This window comes from Lissotriton vulgaris, chromosome 5, assembly GCF_964263255.1.
Source record: "Lissotriton vulgaris chromosome 5, aLisVul1.2, whole genome shotgun sequence".
Lineage (NCBI taxonomy): Eukaryota > Metazoa > Chordata > Amphibia > Caudata > Salamandridae > Lissotriton > Lissotriton vulgaris.
Window position 1 is genome coordinate 1,178,728,227 of NC_141693.1, and position 22,854 is coordinate 1,178,751,080.

The 22,854-nt window shown below is 46.2% G+C and overlaps 4 non-coding genes across 4 annotated transcripts; all 4 read left to right on the top strand.

The window, feature by feature from the left end:
• The first annotated feature begins 1,256 nt into the window (after nt 1-1,256).
• Nucleotides 1,257-1,329, top strand: TRNAR-CCU (transfer RNA arginine (anticodon CCU)). Its single transcript has one exon. It is a non-coding gene; the product is annotated as a tRNA-Arg (tRNA).
• A 4,949-nt stretch (nt 1,330-6,278) lies between these two features.
• Nucleotides 6,279-6,351, top strand: TRNAR-CCG (transfer RNA arginine (anticodon CCG)). Its single transcript has one exon. It is a non-coding gene; the product is annotated as a tRNA-Arg (tRNA).
• A 4,739-nt stretch (nt 6,352-11,090) lies between these two features.
• TRNAR-CCG (transfer RNA arginine (anticodon CCG)) lies at nt 11,091-11,163 on the top strand. The gene has a single exon. It is a non-coding gene; the product is annotated as a tRNA-Arg (tRNA).
• Nucleotides 11,164-15,990: 4,827 nt separating this feature from the next.
• TRNAR-CCG (transfer RNA arginine (anticodon CCG)) lies at nt 15,991-16,063 on the top strand. Its single transcript has one exon. It is a non-coding gene; the product is annotated as a tRNA-Arg (tRNA).
• Nucleotides 16,064-22,854: the final 6,791 nt, after the last annotated feature.

Consider the following 22,854-nt stretch of genomic DNA (forward strand, 5'->3'; position numbering starts at 1 on the left):
GGGTATTTTTAGGGTTCAGGGGCAGGTTTGGGTTTTGGGGTACAGGGGTATTTTAAGGGTTCAGGGCTAGGTTTGGGTTTTGGGGTACAGGGGTATTTTTAGGGTTCAGGGCTAGGTTTGGGTTTTGGGGAACAGGGGTATTTTAGGGTTCAGGGGTAGGTTTGGGTTTTGGGGTACAGGGGTATTTTTAGGGTTCAGGGCTAGGTTTGGGTTTTGGGGTACAGGGGTATTTTCAGGGTTCAGGCGTAGGTTTGGGTTTTGAGGTACAGGGGTATTTATAGGGTTCAGGGCTAGGTTTGGGTTTTGGGGTACAAGGGTATTTATAGGGTTTAGGGATAGGTTTGGGTTTTGGGGTACATGGTATATTTATAGGGTTAAGATGGGTTAGTGTTTAAGGTTTGTGGGGTATTTTAAGGAGTACGGGTGGGTTATGATTATGGGGTGCAGGGTATTTAAAGGGAGCAGGGTGGACACCCGGAGCTGGAATGTACAGAACCTGGGAAGAAAAAACAATAAAATATTGGGCACAATGCTCACTTTTTTTTCCGTAATCCCACGCCCCCAGCACACGCCCACAGCACACAATATGAGACATGGCATGAAGGGCGGAATGTACCAAACGCCCCCAGCGTTTGTCACGCCCCCCAGCACACGCCCACGGCACAATGCAGACACGCCCACAAGGGACTACTTTGCTGGCACAGTTCTTTTACCTTTTAAATGTATATGGTGGGCGTCTGCATAGCCTATGTCCTTCTGCTGCAAATGCCCTTTCCAACACTGTATTGGGTGTTTTGATTGGTGCTGTAGTTCCTGAGATTACCCGCCTCAAAGGTTTGGGCTCTCTCTTTATTATATTAGTATAGATAGGGAGTCCTGAAATCACACTTAGTTTACAGGGTGTTTCTCTTCCTGCCGCCCCTGCATTCTTATAAGATCATCTATCATTTCGATGTCAGACTCCCCATGGCTTATTATCCCGGAGGGAGGGCAGACACTCTGTTCTACACAGTCTAATATAGAAGCAATACCCACAATGGCAGGACCTGAAGTGTTTTGTAATTTCAGTGTATCTCTGTTCCTGGCTTCTTACCCCTACCACACCTGAATTACGTCCTATTGGCATACTGACTCTGTGTATGTGGTCAGTGTGCTGTTAAGATGTATCTTTGAGTCTCTTAATGCTCTCTGCAGGCTGTTTGATACTAGTCATTTTCTTCAGATGTGGTTGTTCTCTTATCTTTTCGTTCAAGCAAGGCCCAGTGGCCTAATGGATAAGGCATCAGCCTCCTAAGCTGGGGATTGTGGGTTCGAGTCCCACCTGGGTCGTATGATTTTTTCTTAAATGGCCATATTGTGCCCATGGTGGGATCTAGATTAGCATAATAATGAAGGTCTTGTAATGTCTCCAGCAAAATGAAAGACAATCTAGCCAGACTTGGCCAGCACCATCTTGTCACCTGTGACATGGACCAAGATCAAATGAGATCATCTACCTGCCTATGGTTCTCTGACGACATAAGGGCCCTTAAACAGGTCTTCAGGAGACAAGAGAAAAGATGGAGAGAGTCAGATGCTGTGACTCAGAAAAGGTCAAATTTAAGATAAGTCTATCTAGATATAAGACGCTGATACGCAAGGAGAAATCGGCCTACGTCCCCAACAAAACTGAAGCAGACGCAAACTCCCCAAAAGAACTGTTTGCGGCTATCAAATAACTCACCACGACACTTCCTCCTTGCCTAAATACTGCAGGCAATCCTTTAGTAACTCTGTGGCGGAGGCCTTCTGCCTCAAAGTTGAAGACTGTTACAAAAACTTCTCCTCTCTTACATCTACATCCTCATCAGCTGTGCTATTTCCAATTCAAACTGATATGGGTTCCTCTCTTAGCCACTCCATGCCACCTTCTATGTTTGAGCTTACGAAACTGATCAAAACCTCTAAATCGGGCTTGCCATGCACCCCTTACCCTCGCATAGTTGCCATCCTTGCAGCTCACACTATTGGGCCAATACTGGCCGACATTATCCAAATAATAAATAATGTGCCAGTCAGGAGAATTCCATTCAGTCTGTAAGCAGTGTTGGCTCTAACGTCAATAAAAAAATATCTTCCCTTAATAAACAAGACCCTTGCAGCTATCGACCCATCTCCTGTCTTCCAATGCCGGCCATGATCATTGTAAAGGTGCTGGACAGATTCAGAAGTCATCACATTCTCTCCAAGGAATCCCTTCCCTTATATTCTGACATCACATTTAACATTAGGAGCTTCCCTCGGCATCCATGGTGACCTTCATCTCTCTAGAAATTTGAGAGTTGACTGTGTGCTCTCTAGAGATTGGCGGTCCCTCGGCTTGAGAGAATATGCACGGGCAAATAATTATAAAAAGAACATTATTTTATTTGTGTTTACTCATTAAAACATCACTAAATGCATTCATTGATGGCGAGCAGCAGAACCTTCAGCATTGGTTGTGGAAACACATTGGATATCACAGTGTAAGTCTAGACTACAGAGGAACGTAGCAGATAATGAATCGACATTATAAATTGATGGGGTCACGGGTCAGTTATATCGTTGCTCTCCAAGACCTCCTTTGTGAGCTACGCCCACTCTCTATATTCTTCTGGGAACTTCCATCAGTGCACTCCATGGGACATCTACGATCCTCTGCCACTGGGGCGGGGCAAACTTTTAGTTTTGCTTCTGAAATCCTACATTTTTGTGTAATTCTTTAGTCTTATCAAAATGTCACCTGTGGCAAGTTTGCGTAACATTTTTTAAGTAGAGTGCACCTTGCCGAAGACGTCTCACAATATATCTGAGGGAGAGTGGTTTACAATGAAAGTGTCTTGCAGAAAGACAATTTGTGTTAGTGCTAGTCTCCTGTGGTATTTGGAGAGTTGTGTTCACATGAGGGGTGCGTTTGCTTAAACAATGTCATGCAAGAACCCAGAAAAAACATTTCCTTCTGACACTGTTATTGTGTGGAATGCCAGACAATGTTTATGGAATTTAACAAATTCTGTGTCAAAAAATGTATACACTGTCGCACATCTCTGCTTGTAAGGGAACCTCCGTCCGAAGAATACAGAGGCCAGAACCAAGACATCAAAGAGCTGACCATCCTTGAATCCATTGGCCCCAGCCATCAGATCTGACCATCCTTGAATCCAATCGCCCCAGTCATCAGAGAGCTGACCATTCTTCAATCCATTAGCCCCAGTCATCAGAGAGCTGACCATCCTTGAATCCATTGGCCCCAGTCATCAGAGACCTGACCATCCTTGAATCCATTGGCCCCAGTCATCAGATCTGACCATCCTTCAATCCATTGGCCCCAGTCATCAGAGACCTGACCATCCTTGAATCCATTGGCCCCAGTCATCAGAGATCTGACTTCCCTTGAATCCAGAGGCCCCACTTATTCATCAAAGTAATGACTGCCCTTGAGTTTGATTCCATATTCAGAGACATGCTGCTCCTTGAGGCAGAGGCCACCAACCTCCCGTAGGGAGAATCCTTAACTCACTTCAGAGGACACCATCTTCCCTGGATGAACCTGCAATCTGTGAGTTCAAATGTCACCATCCTCACACTTGAAGAGAGAGGTCACCTGCTTGACCCTTTCCCTTCATTGTTTGCTGGTATTACAGTGCACCCTAGTATGCCAACACCTTCTTTGGGCCATTACAAGAGTGAATTTATAAAACAATAGGGAGTCCTGAAATCACACTTAGTTCACAGGGTGTATCTCTCCCTGCCGCCCCTGCATTCTTATAAGATTACTAGCAGCCCGTCCCGACGTTGTCCGGGTATGAATTGCTGCTGGCCAGTAGTATATTGTTTTGTAGGATTTCGTTTTGATAGCATTTCTTATCTGTGACAGGCCTGTGAAACGCTCCGATTCACAGTGCACTGCTGATGCACTTAAGAGGTACAAAAGGGGGTGGTGATGGACGGAGCATCTGAACCAATCAAACACTCACACCCAGTCAAAAGATCTGGGTTTGATCCATCACCGTTCTTTAGCCCACTCTGCCACCCCAGTTCAGACATGGCTATATGCAAATCAGTCTGACCCTGTGCCTCATGGGAACAGTCCAGCCCGAACTGCCAAGCCATGTCTTCCCTGGACAGGAAACAAGCTTCCAAGGACCGGTTTCTGGCATTCCAGCCGTCTTCAGCCCGGCTTGCTTGAATCCAGTGGCAAAGTGAGCAAGGGACTCACGTCTGAGCATGCCCTGCCACACTTATGGCGGCCAAAACCGGTACAAAAGGGAGTGGTGATGGACGGAGCATCTGAACCAATCAAACACTCACACCCAGTCAAAAGATCTGGGTTTGATCCACCACCATGCCATTATAACGCATGGCATTACATTTTATATGCTTTTACCACACATACATTTACAACGAAATTCATTGTAAATGAATGAATGGTAAAAGCATGTTTTTTTTAATGTTTGGATAAGGTAAGTATGGGTATAGGGGTATATGTTTTGGGGTACTGAGGTATATGTTTTGGGGTGTTTGGGCATTTTAAGGGTTCAGATATAGTTTTGGGTTATGGGGTACAGGGGTAGTTTTAGGGTTTAGTGATAGGTATGGGTTTTGGGGTACAGGGGTATTTTTAGGATTCAGGGCTAGGTTTGGGTTTTGGGGTATAGGGGTATTTTTAGGGTTCAGGGGTAGGTTTGGGTTTTGGGGTACAGGGGTATTTTAAGGGTTCAGGGCTAGGTTTGGGTTTTGGGGTACAGGGGTTTTTTTAGGGTTCAGGGCTAGGTTTGGGGTACAGGGTTATTTTAGGGTTCAGGGGTAGGTTTGGGTTTTGGGGTACAGGGTTATTTTTAGGGTTCAGGGCTAGGTTTGAGTTTTGGGGTACAGTGGTATTTTTAGGGTTCAGGACTAAGTTTGGGTTTTGGGGTACAGGGGTATTTTTAGGGTTCAGGGGTAGGTTTGGGTTTAGGGGTACAGGGGTATTTATAGGGTTTAGGGATAGGTTTGGGTTTTGGGGTACATGGTATATTTATAGGGTTAAGATGGGTTAGTGTTTAAGGTTCAGGGCTAGGTTTGGGTTTTGGCGTACAGGGGTATTTTTAGGGTACAGGGCTAGGTTTGGGTTTTGGGGAACAGGGGTATTTTAGGGTTCAGGGGTAGGTTTGGGTTTTGGGGTACAGGGGTATTTTTAGGGTTCAGGGCTAGGTTTGGGTTTTGGGGTACAGGGGTATTTTCAGGGTTCAGGCGTAGGTTTGGGTTTTGAGGTACAGGGGTATTTATAGGGTTCAGGGCTAGGTTTGGGTTTTGGGGTACAGGGGTATTTATAGGGTTTAGGGATAGGTTTGGGTTTTGGGGTACATGGTATATTTATAGGGTTAAGATGGGTTAGTGTTTAAGGTTTGTGGGGTATTTTAAGGAGTAAGGGTGGGTTATGATTATGGGGTGCAGGGTATTTAAAGGGAGCAGGGTGGACACCCGGAGCTGGAATGTACAGAACCTGGGAAGAAAAAACAATAAAATATTGGGCACAACGCTCACTTTTTTTTCCGTAATCCCACGCCCGCACACGCCCACGCCCCCAGCACACGCCCACAGCACACAATATGAGACATGGCATGAAGGGCGGAATGTACCAAACGCCCCCAGCGTTTGTCACGCCCCCCAGCACACGCCCACAGCACAATGCAGACACGCCCACAAGGGACTACTTTGCTGGCACAGTTCTTTTACCTTTAAATGTATATGGTGGGCGTCTGCATAGCCTATGTCCTTCTGCTGCAAATGCCCTTTCCAACACTGTATTGGGTGTTTTGATTGGTGCTGTAGTTCCTGAGATTACCCGCCTCAAAGGTTTGGGCTCTCTCTTTATTATATTAGTATAGATAGGGAGTCCTGAAATCACACTTAGTTTACAGGGTGTTTCTCTTCCTTCCGCCCCTGCATTCTTATAAGATCATCTATCATTTCGATGTCAGACTCCCCATGGCTTATTATCCCGGAGGCAGGGCAGACACTCTGTTCTACACAGTCTAATATAGAAGCAATACCCACAATGGCAGGACCTGAAGTGTTTTGTAATTTCAGTGTATCTCTGTTCCTGGCTTCTTACCCCTGCCACACCTGAATTACGTCCTATTGGCATACTGACTCTGTGTATGTGGTCAGTGTGCTGTTAAGATGTATCTTTGAGTCTCTTAATGCTCTCTGCAGGCTGTTTGATACTAGTCATTTTCTTCAGATGTGGTTGTTCTCTTATCTTTTCGTTCAAGAAAGGCCCAGTGGCCTAATGGATAAGGCATCAGCCTCCGGAGCTGGGGATTGTGGGTTCGAGTCCCACCTAGGTCGTATGATTTTTTCTTAAATGGCCATATTGTGCCCATGGTGGGATCTAGATTAGCATAATCATGAAGGTCATGTAATGTCTCCAGCAAAATGAAAGACAATCTAGCCAGACTTGGCCAGCACCATCTTGTCACCTGTGACATGGACCAAGATCAAATGAGATCATCTACCTGCCTATGGTTCTCTGACGACATAAGGGCCCTTAAACAGGTCTTCAGGAGACAAGAGAAAAGATGGAGAGAGTCAGATGCTGTGACTCAGAAAAGGTCAAATATAAGATAAGTCTATCTAGATATAAGACGCTGATACGCAAGGAGAAATCGGCCTACGTCCTCAACAAAACTGAAGCAGACGCAAACTCCCCAAAAGAACTGTTTGCGGCTATCAAATAACTCACCACGACACTTCCTCCTTGCCTAAATACTGCAGGCAATCCTTTAGTAACTCTGTGGCGGAGGCCTTCTGCCTCAAAGTTGAAGACTGTTACAAAAACTTCTCCTCTCTTACATCTACATCCTCATCAGCTGTGCTATTTCCAATTAAACTGATATGGGTTCCTCTCTTAGCCACTCCATGCCACCTTCTATGTTTGAGCTTACGAAACTGATCAAAACCTCTAAATCGGGCTTGCCATGCACCCCTTACCCTCGCATAGTTGCCATCCATGCAGCTTAGACTATTGGGCCAATACTGGCCGACATTATAAAAATAATATATAATGTGCCAGTCAGGAGAATTCCATTCAGTCTGTAAGCAGTGTTGGCTCTAACGTTAATAAAAAAATATCTTCCCTTAATAAACAAGACCCTTGCAGCTATCGACCCATCTCCTGTCTTCCAATGCCGGCCATGATCATTGTAAAGGTGCCTCAACAGATTCAGAAGTCATCACATTCTCTCCAAGGAATCCCTTCCCTTATATTCTGACATCACATGTAACATTAGGAGCTTCCCTCGGCATCCAAGGTGACCTTCATCTCTCTAGAAATTTGAGAGTTGACTGTGTGCTCTCGAGAGATTGGCGGTCCCTCGGCTTGAGAGAATATGCACGGGCAAATAATTATAAAAAGAACATTATTTTATTTGTGTTTACTCATTAAAACATCACTAAATGCATTCATTGATGGCGAGCAGCAGAACCTTCAGCATTGGTTGTGGAAACACATTGGATATCACAGTGTAAGTCTGGACTACAGAGGAACGTAGCAGATAATGAATCAACATTATAAATTGATGGGGTCACGGGTTAGGTACATCGTTGCTCTCCAAGACCTCCTTTGTGAGCTACGCCCACTCTCTATATTCTTCTGGGAACTTCCATCAGTGCACTCCATGGGACATCTACGATCCTCTGCCACTGGGGCGGGGCAAACTTTTAGTTTTGCTTCTGAAATCCTACACTTTTGTGTAATTCTTTAGTCTTATCAAAATGTCACCTGTGGCAAGATTGCGTAACATTTTTTAAGCAGAGTACACCTTGCCGAAGACGTCTCACAATATATCTGAGGGAGAGTGGTTTACAATAAAAGTGTCTTGCAGAAAGACAATTTGTGTTAGTGCTAGTCTCCTGTGGTATTTGGAGAGTTGTGTTCACATGAGGGGTGCGTTTGCTTAAACAATGTCATGCAAGAACCCAGAAAAAACATTTCCTTCTGACACTGTTATTGTGTGGAATGCCAGACAATGTTTATGGAATTTAACAAATTCTGTGTCAAAAAATGTATACACTGTCGCACATCTCTGCTTGTAAGGGAACCTCCGTCCGAAGAATACAGAGGCCAGAATCAAGACATCAAAGAGCTGACCATCCTTGAATCCATTGGCCCCAGCCATCAGATCTGACCATCCTTGAATCCAATCGCCCCAGTCATCAGAGAGCTGACCATTCTTCAATCCATTAGCCCCAGTCATCAGAGAGCTGACCATCCTTGAATCCATTGGCCCCAGTCATCAGAGACCTGACCATCCTTGAATCCATTGGCCCCAGTCATCAGAGACCTGACCATCCTTGAATCCATTGGCCCCAGTCATCAGAGATCTGACTTCTTTTGAATCCAGAGGCCCCACTTATTCATCAAAGTAATGACTGCCCTTGAGTTTGATTCCATATTCAGAGACATGCTGCTCCTTGAGGCAGAGGCCACCAACCTCCCGTAGGGAGAATCCTTAACTCACTTCAGAGGACACCATCTTCCCTGGATAAACCTGTAATCTGTGAGTTCAAATGTCACCATCCTCACACTTTAAGAGAGAGGTCACCTGCTTGACCCTTTCCCTTCATTGTTTGCTGGTATTACAGTGCACCCTAGTATGCCAACACCTTCTTTGGGCCATTACAAGTGTGAATTTATAAAACAATAGGGAGTCCTGAAATCACACTTAGTTCACAGGGTGTATCTCTCCCTGCCGCCCCTGCATTCTTATAAGATTACTAGCAGCCCGTCCCGACGTTGTCCGGGTATGAATTGCTGCTGGCCAGTAGTATATTGTTTTGTAGGATTTCGTTTTGATAGCATTTCTTATCTGTGACAGGCCTGTGAAACGCTCCGATTCACAGTGCACTGCTGATGCACTTAAGAGGTACAAAAGGGGGTGGTGATGGACGGAGCATCTGAACCAATCAAACACTCACACCCAGTCAAAAGATCTGAGTTTGATCCATCACCGTTCTTTAGCCCACTCTGCCACCCCAGTTCAGACATGGCTATATGCAAATCAGTCTGACCCTGTGCCTCATGGGAACAGTCCAGCCCGAACTGCCAAGCCATGTCTTCCCTGGACCAGAAACAAGCTTCCAAGGACCGGTTTCTGGCATTCCAGCCGTCTTCAGCCCGGCTTGCTTGAATCTAGTGGCAAAGTGAGCAAGGGACTCACGTCTGAGCATGCCCTGCCACACTTATGGCGGCCAAAACCGGTACAAAAGGGAGTGGTGATGGACGGAGCATCTGAACAAATCAAACACTCACTCCCAGTCAAAAGATCTGGGTTTGATCCATCACCATGCCATTATAACGCATGGCATTACATTTTATATGCTTTTACCACACATACATTTACAACGAAATTCATTGTAAATGCATGAATGGTAAAAGCATGTTTTTTTTAATGTTTGGATAAGGTAAGTATGGGTATAGGGGTATATGTTTTGGGGTACTGAGGTATATGTTTTGGGGTGTTTGGGCATTTTAAGGGTTCAGATATAGTTTTGGGTTTTGGGGTACAGGGGTATTTTTAGGATTCAGGGCTAGGTTTGGGTTTTGGGGTACAGGGTTATTTTAGGGTTCAGGGGTAGGTTTGGGTTTTGGGGTACAGGGTTATTTTTAGGGTTCAGGGCTAGGTTTGAGTTTTGGGGTACAGTGGTATTTTTAGGGTTCAGGACTAAGTTTGGGTTTTGGGGTACAGGGGTATTTTTAGGGTTCAGGGGTAGGTTTGGGTTTTGGGGTACAGGGGTAGTTATAGGGTTTAGGGATAGGTTTGGGTTTTGGGGTACATGGTATATTTATAGGGTTAAGATGGGTTAGTGTTTAAGGTTCAGGGCTAGGTTTGGGTTTTGGGGTACAGGGGTATTTTTAGGGTTCAGGGCTAGGTTTGGGTTTTGGGGAACAGGAGTATTTTAGGGTTCAGAGGTAGGTTTGGGTTTTGGGGTACAGGGGTATTTTTAGGGTTCAGGGCTAGGTTTGGGTTTTGGGGTACAGGGGTATATTCAGGGTTCAGGCGTAGGTTTGGGTTTTGAGGTACAGGGGTATTTATAGGGTTCAGGGCTAGGTTTGGGTTTTGGGGTACAGGGGTATTTATAGGGTTTAGGGATAGGTTTGGGTTTTGGGGTACATGGTATATTTATAGGGTTAAGATGGGTTAGTGTTTAAGGTTTGTGGGGTATTTTAAGGAGTAAGGGTGGGTTATGATTATGGGGTGCAGGGTATTTAAAGGGAGCAGGGTGGACACCCGGAGCTGGAATGTACAGAACCTGGGAAGAAAAAACAATACAATATTGGGCACAACGCTCACTTTTTTTTCCGTAATCCCACGCCCGTACACGCCCACGCCCCCAGCACACGCCCACAGCACACAATATGAGACATGGCATGAAGGGCGGAATGTACCAAACGCCCCCAGCGTTTGTCACGCCCCCCAGCGCACGCCCACAGCACAATGAAGACACGCCCACAAGGGACTACTTTGCTGGCACAGTTCTTTTACCTTTTAAATGTATATGGTGGGCGTCTGCATAGCCTATGTCCTTCTGCTGCAAATGCCCTTTCCAACACTGTATTGGGTGTTTTGATTGGTGCTGTAGTTCCTGAGATTACCCGCCTCAAAGGTTTGGGCTCTCTCTTTATTATATTAGTATAGATAGGGAGTCCTGAAATCACACTTAGTTTACAGGGTGTTTCTCTTCCTGCCGCCCCTGCATTCTTATAAGATCATCTATCATTGCGATGTCAGACTCCCCATGGCTTATTATCCCGGAGGCAGGGCAGACACTCTGTTCTACACAGTCTAATATAGAAGCAATACCCACAATGGCAGGACCTGAAGTGTTTTGTAATTTCAGTGTATCTCTGTTCCTGGCTTCTTACCCCTGCCACACCTGAATTACGTCCTATTGGCATACTGACTCTGTGTATGTGGTCAGTGTGCTGTTAAGATGTATCTTTGAGTCTCTTAATGCTCTCTGCAGGCTGTTTGATACTAGTCATTTTCTTCAGATGTGGTTGTTCTCTTATCTTTTCGTTCAAGCAAGGCCCAGTGGCCTAATGGATAAGGCATCAGCCTCCGAAGCTGGGGATTGTGGGTTCGAGTCCCACCTGGGTCGTATGATTTTTTCTTAAAGGGCCATATTGTGCCCATGGTGGGATCTAGATTAGCATAATCATGAAGGTCATGTAATGTCTCCAGCAAAATGAAAGACAATCTAGCCAGACTTGGCAAGCACCATCTTGTCACCTGTGACATGGACCAAGATCAAATGAGATCATCTACCTGCCTATGGTTCTCTGACGACATAAGGGCCCTTAAACAGGTCTTCAGGAGACAAGAGAAAAGATGGAGAGAGTCAGATGCTGTGACTCAGAAAAGGTCAAATATAAGATAAGTCTATCTAGATATAAGACGCTGATACGCAAGGAGAAATCGGCCTACGTCCCCAACAAAACTGAAGCAGACGCAAACTCCCCAAAAGAACTGTTTGCGGCTATCAAATAACTCACCACGACACTTCCTCCTTGCCTAAATACTGCAGGCAATCCTTTAGTAACTCTGTGGCGGAGGCCTTCTGCCTCAAAGTTGAAGACTGTTACAAAAACTTCTCCTCTCTTACATCTACATCCTCATCAGCTGTGCTATTTCCAATTCAAACTGATATGGGTTCCTCTCTTAGCCACTCCATGCCACCTTCTATGTTTGAGCTTACGAAACTGATCAATACCTCTAAATCGGGCTTGCCATGCACCCCTTACCCTCGCATAGTTGCCATCCTTGCAGCTCAGACTATTGGGCCAATACTGGCCGACATTATCCAAATAATAAATAATGTGCCAGTCAGGAGAATTCCATTCAGTCTGTAAGCAGTGTTGGCTCCAACGTTAATAAAAAAATATCTTCCCTTAATAAACAAGACCCTTGCAGCTATCGACCCATCTCCTGTCTTCCAATGCCGGCCATGATCATTGTAAAGGTGCTGGACAGATTCAGAAGTCATCACATTCTCTCCAAGGAATCCCTTCCCTTATATTCTGACATCACATTTAACATTAGGAGCTTCCCTCGCCATCCAAGGTGACCTTCATCTCTCTAGAAATTTGAGAGTTGACTGTGTGCTCTCGAGAGATTGGCGGTCCCTCGGCTTGAGAGAATATGCACGGGCAAATAATTATAAAAAGAACATTATTTTATTTGTGTTTACTCATTAAAACATCACTAAATGCATTCATTGATGGCGAGCAGCAGAACCTTCAACATTGGTTGTGGAAACACATTGGATATCACAGTGTAAGTCTAGACTACAGAGGAACGTAGCAGATAATGAATCGACATTATAAATTGATGGGGTCACGGGTTAGGTACATCGTTGCTCTCCAAGACCTCCTTTGTGAGCTACGCCCACTCTCTATATTCTTCTGGGAACTTCCATCAGTGCACTCCATGGGACATCTACGATCCTCTGCCACTGGGGCGGGGCAAACTTTTAGTTTTGCTTCTGAAATCCTACATTTTTGTGTAATTCTTTAGTCTTATCAAAATGTCACCTGTGGCAAGATTGCGTAACATTTTTTAAGCAGAGTGCACCTTGCCGAAGACGTCTCACAATATATCTGAGGGAGAGTGGTTTACAATAAAAGTGTCTTGCAGAAAGACAATTTGTGTTAGTGCTAGTCTCCTGTGGTATTTGGAGAGTTGTGTTCACATGAGGGGTGCGTTTGCTTAAACAATGTCATGCAAGAACCCAGAAAAAACATTTCCTTCTGACACTGTTATTGTGTGGAATGCCAGTCAATGTTTATGGAATTTAACAAATTCTGTGTCAAAAAATGTATACACTGTCGCACATCTCTGCTTGTAAGGGAATCTCCGTCCGAAGAATACAGAGGCCAGAATCAAGACATCAAAGAGCTGACCAATCTTGAATCCATTGGCCCCAGCCATCAGATCTGACCATCCTTGAATCCATTGGCCCCAGTCATCAGAGAGCTGACCATTCTTCAATCCATTGGCCCCAGTCATCAGAGAGCTGACCACCCTTGAATCCATTGTCCCCAGTCATCAGAGACCTGACCATCCTTGAATCCATTGGCCCCAGTCATCAGATCTGACCATCCTTCAATCCATTGGCCCCAGTCATCAGAGACCTGACCACCTTGAATCCATTGGCCCCAGTCATCAGAGATCTGACTTCCCTTGAATCCAGAGGCCCCACTTATTCATCAAAGTAATGACTGCCCTTGAGTTTGATTCCATATTCAGAGACATGCTGCTCCTTGAGGCAGAGGCCACCAACCTCCCGTAGGGAGAATCCTTAACTCACTTCAGAGGACACCATCTTCCCTGGATAAACCTGTAATCTGTGAGTTCAAATGTCACCATCCTCACACTTGAAGAGAGAGGTCACCTGCTTGACCCTTTCCCTTCATTGTTTGCTGGTATTACAGTGCACCCTAGTATGCCAACACCTTCTTTGGGCCATTACAAGAGTGAATTTATAAAACAATAGGGAGTCCTGAAATCACACTTAGTTCACAGGGTGTATCTCTCCCTGCCGCCCCTGCATTCTTATAAGATTACTAGCAGCCCGTCCCGACGTTGTCAGGGTATGAATTGCTGCTGGCCAGTAGTATATTGTTTTGTAGGATTTCGTTTTGATAGCATTTCTTATCTGTGACATGCCTGTGAAACGCTCCGATTCACAGTGCACTGCTGATGCACTTAAGAGGTACAAAAGGGAGTGGTGATGGACGGAGCATCTGAACCAATCAAACACTCACACCCAGTCAAAAGATCTGGGTTTGATCCATCACCGTTCTTTAGCCCACTCCTCCACCCCAGTTCAGACATGGCTATATGCAAATCAGTCTGACTCTGTGCCTCATGGGAACAGTCCAGCCCGAACTGCCAAGCCATGTCTTCCCTGGACCGGAAACAAGCTTCCAAGGACCGGTTTCTGGCATTCCAGCCGTCTTCAGCCCGGCTTGCTTGAATCCAGTGGCAAAGTGAGCAAGGAACTCACGTCTGAGCATGCCCTGCCACACTTATGGCGGCCAAAACCGGTACAAAAGGGAGTGGTGATGGACGGAGCATCTTAACCAATCAAACACTCACACCCAGTCAAAAGATCTGGGTTTGATCCATCACCATGCCATTATAACGCATGGCTTTACATTTTATATGCTTTTACCACACATACATTTACAACGAAATTCATTGTAAATGCATGAATGGTAAAAGCATGTTTTTTTTAATGTTTGGATAAGGTAAGTATGGGTATAGGGGTATATGTTTTGGGGTACTGAGGTATATGTTTTGGGGTGTTTGGGCATTTTAAGGGTTCAGATATAGTTTTTGGTTATGGGGTACAGGGGTAGTTTTATGGTTTAGTGATAGGTATGGGTTTTGGGGTACAGGGGTATTTTTAGGATTCAGGGCTAGGTTTGGGTTTTGGGGTACAGGGTTATTTTAGGGTTCAGGGGTAGGTTTGGGTTTTGGGGTACAGGTTTATTTTTAGGGTTCAGGGCTAGGTTTGAGTTTTGGGGTACAGTGGTATTTTTAGGGTTCAGGACTAAGTTTGGGTTTTGGGGTACAGGGATATTTTTAGGGTTCAGGGGTAGGTTTGGGTTTTGGGGTACAGGGGTATTTATAGGGTTTAGGGATAGGTTTGGGTTTTGGGGTACATGGTATATTTATAGGGTTAAGATGGGTTAGTGTTTAAGGTTCAGGGCTAGGCTTGGGTTTTGGGGTACTGGGGTATTTTAAGGGTTCAGGGCTAGGTTTGGGTTTTGGGGAACAGGAGTATTTTAGGGTTCAGGGGTAGGTTTGGGTTTTGGGTTACAGGGGTATTTTTAGGGTTCAGGGCTAGGTTTGGGTTTTGGGGTACAGGGGTATATTCAGGGTTCAGGCGTAGGTTTGGGTTTTGAGGTACAGGGGTATTTATAGGGTTCAGGGCTAGGTTTGGGTTTTGGGGTACAGGGGTATTTATAGGGTTTAGGGATAGGTTTGGGTTTTGGGGTACATGGTATATTTATAGGGTTAAGATGGGTTAGTGTTTAAGGTTTGTGGGGTATTTTAAGGAGTAAGGGTGGGTTATGATTATGGGGTGCAGGGTATTTAAAGGGAGCAGGGTGGACACCCGGAGCTGGAATGTACAGAACCTGGGAAGAAAAAACAATAAAATATTGGGCACAACGCTCACTTTTTTTTCCGTAATCCCACGCCCGCACACTCCCACGCCCCCAGCACACGCCCACAGCACACAATATGAGACATGGCATGAAGGGCGGAATGTACCAAACGCCCCCACCGTTTGTCACGCCCCCCAGCACACGCCCACAGCACAATGCAGACACGCCCACAAGGGACTACTTTGCTGGCACAGTTCTTTTACCTTTTAAATGTATATGGTGGGCGTCTGCATAGCCTATGTCCTTCTGCTGCAAATGCCCTTTCCAACACTGTATTGGGTGTTTTGATTGGTGCTGTAGTTCCTGAGATTACCCGCCTCAAAGGTTTGGGCTCTCTCTTTATTATATTAGTATAGATATAGATAGGGAGTCCTGAAATCACACTTAGTTTACAGGGTGTTTCTCTTCCTGCCGCCCCTGCATTCTTATAAGATCATCTATCATTTCGATGTCAGACTCCCCATGGCTTATTATCCCGTAGGCAGGGCAGACACTCTGTTCTACACAGTCTAATATAGAAGCAATACCCACAATGGCAGGACCTGAAGTGTTTTGTAATTTCAGTGTATCTCTGTTCCTGGCTTCTTACCCCTGCCACACCTGAATTACGTCCTTTTGGTATACTGACTCTGTGTATGTGGTCAGTGTGCTGTTAAGATGTATCTTTGAGTCTCTTAATGCTCTCTGCAGGCTGTTTGATACTAGTCATTTTCTTCAGATGTGGTTGTTCTCTTATCTTTTCGTTCAAGCAAGGCCCAGTGGCCTAATGGATAAGGCATCAGCCTCCGAAGCTGGGGATTGTGGGTTTGAGTCCCACCTGGGTCGTATGATTTTTTCTTAAATGGCCATATTGTGCCCATGGTGGGATCTAGATTAGCATAATCATGAAGGTCTTGTAATGTCTCCAGCAAAATGAAAGACAATCTAGCCAGACTTGGCCAGCACCATCTTGTCTCCTGTGACATGGACCAAGATCAAATGAGATCATCTACCTGCCTATGGTTCTCTGACGACATAAGGGCCCTTAAACAGGTCTTCAGGAGACAAGAGAAAAGATGGAGAGAGTCAGATGCTGTGACTCAGAAAAGGTCAAATATAAGATAAGTCTATCTAGATATAAGACGCTGATACGCAAGGAGAAATCGGCCTACGTCCCCAACAAAACTGAAGCAAATGCAAACTCCCCAAAAGAACTGTTTGCGGCTATCAAATAACTCACCACGACACTTCCTCCTTGCCTAAATACTGCAGGCAATCCTTTAGTAACTCTGTGGCGGAGGCCTTCTGCCTCAAAGTTGAAGACTGTTACAAAAACTTCTCCTCTCTTACATCTACATCCTCATCAGCTGTGCTATTTCCAATTCAAACTGATATGGGTTCCTCTCTTAGCCACTCCATGCCACCTTCTATGTTTGAGCTTACGAAACTGATCAAAACCTCTAAATCGGGCTTGCCATGCACCCCTTACCCTCGCATAGTTGCCATCCTTGCAGCTCAGACTATTGGGCCAATAATGGCCGACATTATCCAAATAATAAATAATGTGCCAGTCAGGAGAATTCCATTCAGTCTGTAAGCAGTGTTGGCTCTAACGTTAATAAAAAAATATCTTCCCTTAATAAACAAGACCCTTGCAGCTATCGACCCATCTCCTGTCTTCCAATGCCGGCCATGATCATTGTAAAGGTGCTGGACAGATTCAGAAGTCATCACATTCTCTCCAAGGAATCCCTTCCCTTATATTCTGACATCACATTTAACATTAGGAGCTTCCCTCGCCATCCAAGGTGACCTTCATCTCTCTAGAAATTTGAGAGTTGACTGTGTGCTCTCGAGAGATTGGCGGTCCCTCGGCTTGAGAGAATATGCACGGGCAAATAATTATAAAAAGAACATTATTTTATTTGTGTTTACTCATTAAAACTTCACTAAATGCATTCATTGATGGCGAGCAGCAGAACCTTCAGCATTGGTTGTGGAAACACATTGGATATCACAGTGTAAGTCTGGACTACAGAGGAACGTAGCAGATAATGAATCGACATTATAAATTGATGGGGTCACGGGTCAGGTACATCGTTGCTCTCCAAGACCTCCTTTGTGAGCTACGCCCACTCTCTATATTCTTCTGGGAACTTCTATCAGTGCACTCCATGGGACATCTACGATCCTCTGCCACTGGGGCGGGGCAAACTTTTAGTTTTGCTTCTGAAATCCTACATTGTTGTGTAATTCTTTAGTCTTATCAAAATGTCACCTGTGGCAAGATTGCGTAACATTTTTTAAGCAGAGTGCACCTTGCCGAAGACGGCTCACAATATATCTGAGGGAGAGTGGTTTACAATAAAAGTGTCTTGCAGAAAGACAATTTGTGTTAGTGCTAGTCTCCTGTGGTATTTGGAGAGTTGTGTTCACATGAGGGGTGCGTTTGCTTAAACAATGTCATGCAAGAACCCAGAAAAAACATTTCCTTCTGACACTGTTATTGTGTGGAATGCCAGACAAAGTTTATGGAATTTAACAAATTCTGTGTCAAAAAATGTATACACTGTCGCACATCTCTGCTTGTAAGGGAATCTCCGTCCGAAGAATACAGAGGCCAGAATCAAGACATCAAAGAGCTGACCATCCTTGAATCCATTGGCCCCAGCCATCAGATCTGACCATCCTTGAATCCATTGGCCCCAGTCATCAGAGAGCTGACCATTCTTCAATCCATTGGCCCCAGTCATCAGAGAGCTGACCATCCTTGAATCCATTGGCCCCAGTCATCAGAGACCTGACCATCCTTGAATCCATTGGCCCCAGTCATCAGATCTGACCATCCTTCAATCCATTGGCCCCAGTCATGAGAGACCTGACCATCCTTGAATCCATTGGCCCCAGTCATCAGAGATCTGACTTCCCTTGAATCCAGAGGCCCCACTTATTCATCAAAGTAATGACTGCCCTTGAGTTTGATTCCATATTCAGAGACATGCTGCTCCTTGAGGCAGAGGCCACCAACCTCCCGTAGGGAGAATCCTTAACTCACTTCAGAGGACACCATCTTCCCTGGATAAACCTGTAATCTGTGAGTTCAAATGTCACCATCCTCACACTTGAAGAGATAGGTCACCTGCTTGACCCTTTCTCTTCATTGTTTGCTGGTATTACAGTGCACCCTAGTATGCCAACACCTTCTTTGGGCCATTACAAGAGTGAATTTATAAATCAATAGGGAGTCCTGAAATCACACTTAGTTCACAGGGTGTATCTCTCCCTGCCGCCCCTGCATTCTTATAAGATTACTAGCAGCCCGTCCCGACGTTGTCCGGGTATGAATTGCTGCTGGCCAGTAGTATATTGTTTTGTAGGATTTCGTTTTGATAGCATTTCTTATCTGTAACAGGCCAGTGAAACGCTCCGATTCACAGTGCACTGCTGATGCACTTAAGAGGTACAAAAGGGGGTGGTGATGGACGGAGCATCTGAACCAATCAAACACTCACACCCAGTCAAAAGATCTGGGTTTGATCCATCACCGTTCTTTAGCCCACTCTGCCACCCCAGTTCAGACATGGCTATATGCAAATCAGTCTGACCCTGTGCCTCATGGGAACAGTCCAGCCCGAACTGCCAAGCCATGTCTTCCCTGGACCGGAAACAAGCTTCCAAGGACCGGTTTCTGGCATTCCAGCCGTCTTCAGCCCGGCTTGCTTGAATCCAGTGGCAAAGTGAGCAAGGGACTCACGTCTGAGCATGCCCTGCCACACTTATGGCGGCCAAAACCGGTACAAAAGGGAGTGGTGATGGACGGAGCATCTGAACCAATCAAACACTCACACCCAGTCAAAAGATCTGGGTTTTTTTTTTGATTGGGGAGGAGCCAAGATGGCGACCGGAGCAGACCTGTAGGCTCCCGGCTCCTTCAGCCTGCTACCGCCGCACCGTGATCCTGGCATAAATCCTGATGCAATTCACTACTGGATGAAGTGCGGCGCGGCGCTGATTCCAGCGGTGTGTTCCTGGTCTTTCGACCTGCCCGGCGGCCGGAGATAGCCGCGGTACTGCCTGCAGCCCGGGAGCCCGCCTACACAAAAGCTCTCTGCCGTTCCCCGGAGACCTGATGGCGGCCAGGATGCCTGATCGGCGCTGACGACCTGAGCACCGGTGGGGACCTCGCGATGCACTGTCTGTGCTGCGACGCTTACGGCGATTTGCAAACGGAGGCCAGGAGCGAGCGCTTGTTGAGCTGAGGCACCCTGTAGCACCGGATCCTTTGTTTGGGGCAGGTACGAACGGAGAGTGTTGCACGGCCATGTTTGATAGCCTATGCTTGCCTGACCCCACGCCTCACTACCCCCCTCTGGTACGGGGCGCCTCTCCGCGATGTGTGCCTCACTGGTGCTGTACTTCGTAATGCTGTAGCCCCGCAAGGACGCTCGCCTGTGCCACGATTATCCTGCGATTTCCCCGGACTTTCGCCATGATGTCTTTGTTTGAGGCTCCGAGGCGTGGGGGAGAGCGCCCGTCCCTGTCGCTGGCCTGTGTTGCCCCGCCTGTGATGGGGTCCGATTCCCGAATACCTTCCTTGGGAAGTGAGAGCCGGGGGCTTCAGCCTGCACTTTCCCTCAAAATCCTCCTGACTGCCCTGCATGACCTCCGCGCTGATATGCGCCAAGGCTGCCAAGTGCTGCGAAAGAAGCTGGACGACATGGCGTCGTCGCTGCGGCGGGACTGCGATGTACTGACCCCGCCAAATCTACCCTCATCTCAGCCTGCGCTTCATGGCGATACAGTGCTTCCTTCTGCCAACTGGACAAAGGTGCCCGCTCCTGAATTTACTGCTGCCCGAGATTGTCCGCCTGCTGCCTCTATCTGGGATACTTTGTTTCTCCTTTCACCGGAGAGTGCAACATTGTTGGGATGCTCATCGCGAGTGCCTTGGGACATGTCTCAGGCATTGTCGACCTCGTCACCGGCCCCTGGGTTGTGCCCTCCGACCTTGTATCCGAAGGACTCGTACGCTCTGCAGGTTCCTGGGGAACTCACTACTACAGTTGATGGAGCTACTGTTGGCTCTCGACGGCCATTTTGTGTTCCTGCGACACTCTCACTCTCTCTGTGGCCGTGCTGTCTCACTGCTTCGCTGTGGCTCTGCCTGGTGGGATTCCGACGTTCGGGACAGGGCTGATGGCTCTTCCCCTATTGGCACTGACTGTCTGCCTGGTTGTGACCCCGGACTGAAATACTTGTTGTTGTATTGATTGTGCATTCAGTGAGACTTCCACCTGTTTCATACTGTATTTCCTGTTCTGCGAGCTGGCCTCTCCCTTCATTTCAAGTCGCAAGTATTGTGTTCTATCATTTTTGGTTCCTCTTTATGGGGCGACTGTTGTTTTGCGGGCGGGTGGTTCAGGGACGGAAGTTGCGGTTGATGGCTGCTGACCCTGTATCTGACTAGCCGGGGGGGATCCGGACCGGAACACTAGCATGACGTAGGGGTTGCAGATGGCTGGGAGTCCGGGAGTTCTGGTATTGTGAGGGCTCCTCCCCGCTTCCTTCTTTTTGGGAGTGGTAGATCAGCTTGTTCTTTTCTTCCTCGCTATATTCAAGTGTTAAAATTTTTCGTTTCCTGTTTTTTTCTTTCTTCCTTTTCTACAATTTTCTTGCTTTATCTTACCTTTTTCTTCTACTTCTTTTCTTCTCTTGCTGTATTTCGGCTTTATGGGGCGACAGACACTCTGCTAGGGGGGGGGGGGGGGGTAGGCCATAGCCACTGCATGTGTGTAGGGTGGGGGGTTACATTTATTTTTGGTTAGTTTCTATGGGACCTGTTTTTGCTTCTTTTATGTTTTTCCTTTTTCTTGGCCCGTGTTCAGGCATATTGGGTGAAGGGTGGCGGAGTAGATATGAGTGGGTAGTTGGGATTGCTGCCCTGTAACGTGAATATTGTGTGGCCATCCTGCCCGGTCGGGACTGCTTGTAGAGATGTGGATTGCGTGAATCGTAGCTACTGTCATGTCCCACCTGCATGGTCCTTGCTCTTACTTTATCATTTTATGAGTACGGAACAATACAACCTGACTTTACTAGTTGCAAAAAAAAAAAACTTGAAAACTTAACCTTAATAACTCCTGCGACATGGTCTTGCGGCATCCTCCAGTCTGATTCCTGATTAACCGCCGATGTGCAGCTGTATTACTGTGTCACCGTATTGCATGCTTTAGTGCTACATGAGAGTTCGTGGCCGGCCGGAAGGTTGTGGGCCCGTATTTGTTCTGTATTTCGTGCACAATAAAGGTTTTCAAAAATTAAAAAAAAAAAAAAAGATCTGGGTTTGATCCATCACCATGCCATTATAACGCATGGCATTACATTTTATATGCTTTTCCCACACATACATTTACAACGAAATTCATTGTAAATGCATGAATGGTAAAAGCATGTTTTTTTTAATGTTTGGATAAGGTAAGTATGGGTATAGGGGTATATGTTTTGGGGTACTGAGGTATATGTTTTGGGGTGTTTGGGCATTTTAAGGGTTCAGATATAGTTTTGGGTTATGGGGTACAGGGGTAGTTTTAGGGTTTAGTGATAGGTATGGGTTTTGGGGTACAGGGGTATTTTTAGGATTCAGGGCTAGGTTTGGGTTTTGGGGTACAGGGTTATTTTAGGGTTCAGGGGTAGGTTTGGGTTTTGGGGTACAGGGTTATTTTTAGGGTTCAGGGCTAGGTTTGAGTTTTGGGGTACAGTGGTATTTTTAGGGTTCAGGACTAAGTTTGGGTTTTGGGGTACAGGGGTATTTTTAGGGTTCAGGGGTAGGTTTGGGTTTTGGGGTACAGGGGTATTTATAGGGTTTAGGGATAGGTTTGGGTTTTGGGGTACATGGTATATTTATAGGGTTAAGATGGGTTAGTGTTTAAGGTTCAGGGCTAGGTTTGGGTTTTGGGGTACAGGGGTATTTTTAGGGTTCAGGGCTAGGTTTGGGTTTTGGGGAACAGGAGTATTTTAGGGTTCAGGGGTAGGTTTGGGTTTTGGGGTACAGGGGTATTTTTAGGGTTCAGGGCTAGGTTTGGGTTTTGGGGTACAGGGGTATATTCAGGGTTCAGGCGTAGGTTTGGGTTTTGAGGTACAGGGGTATTTATAGGGTTCAGGGCTAGGTTTGGGTTTTGGGGTACAGGGGTATTTATAGGGTTTAGGGATAGGTTTGGGTTTTGGGGTACATGGTATATTTATAGGGTTAAGATGGGTTAGTGTTTAAGGTTTGTGGAGTATTTTAAGGAGTAAGGGTGGGTTATGATTATGGGGTGCAGGGTATTTAAAGGGAGCAGGGTGGACACCCGGAGCTGGAATGTACAGAACCTGGGAAGAAAAAACAATAAAATATTGGGCACAACGCTCTCTTTTTTTTCCGTAATCCCACGCCCGCACACGCCCACGCCCCCAGCACACGCCCACAGCACACAATATGAGACATGGCATGAAGGGCGGAATGTACCAAACGCCCCCAGCGTTTGTCACGCCCCCCAGCACACGCCCACAGCACAATGCAGACACGCCCACAAGGGACTACTTTGCTGGCACAGTTCTTTTACCTTTTAAATGTATATGGTGGGCGTCTGCATAGCCTA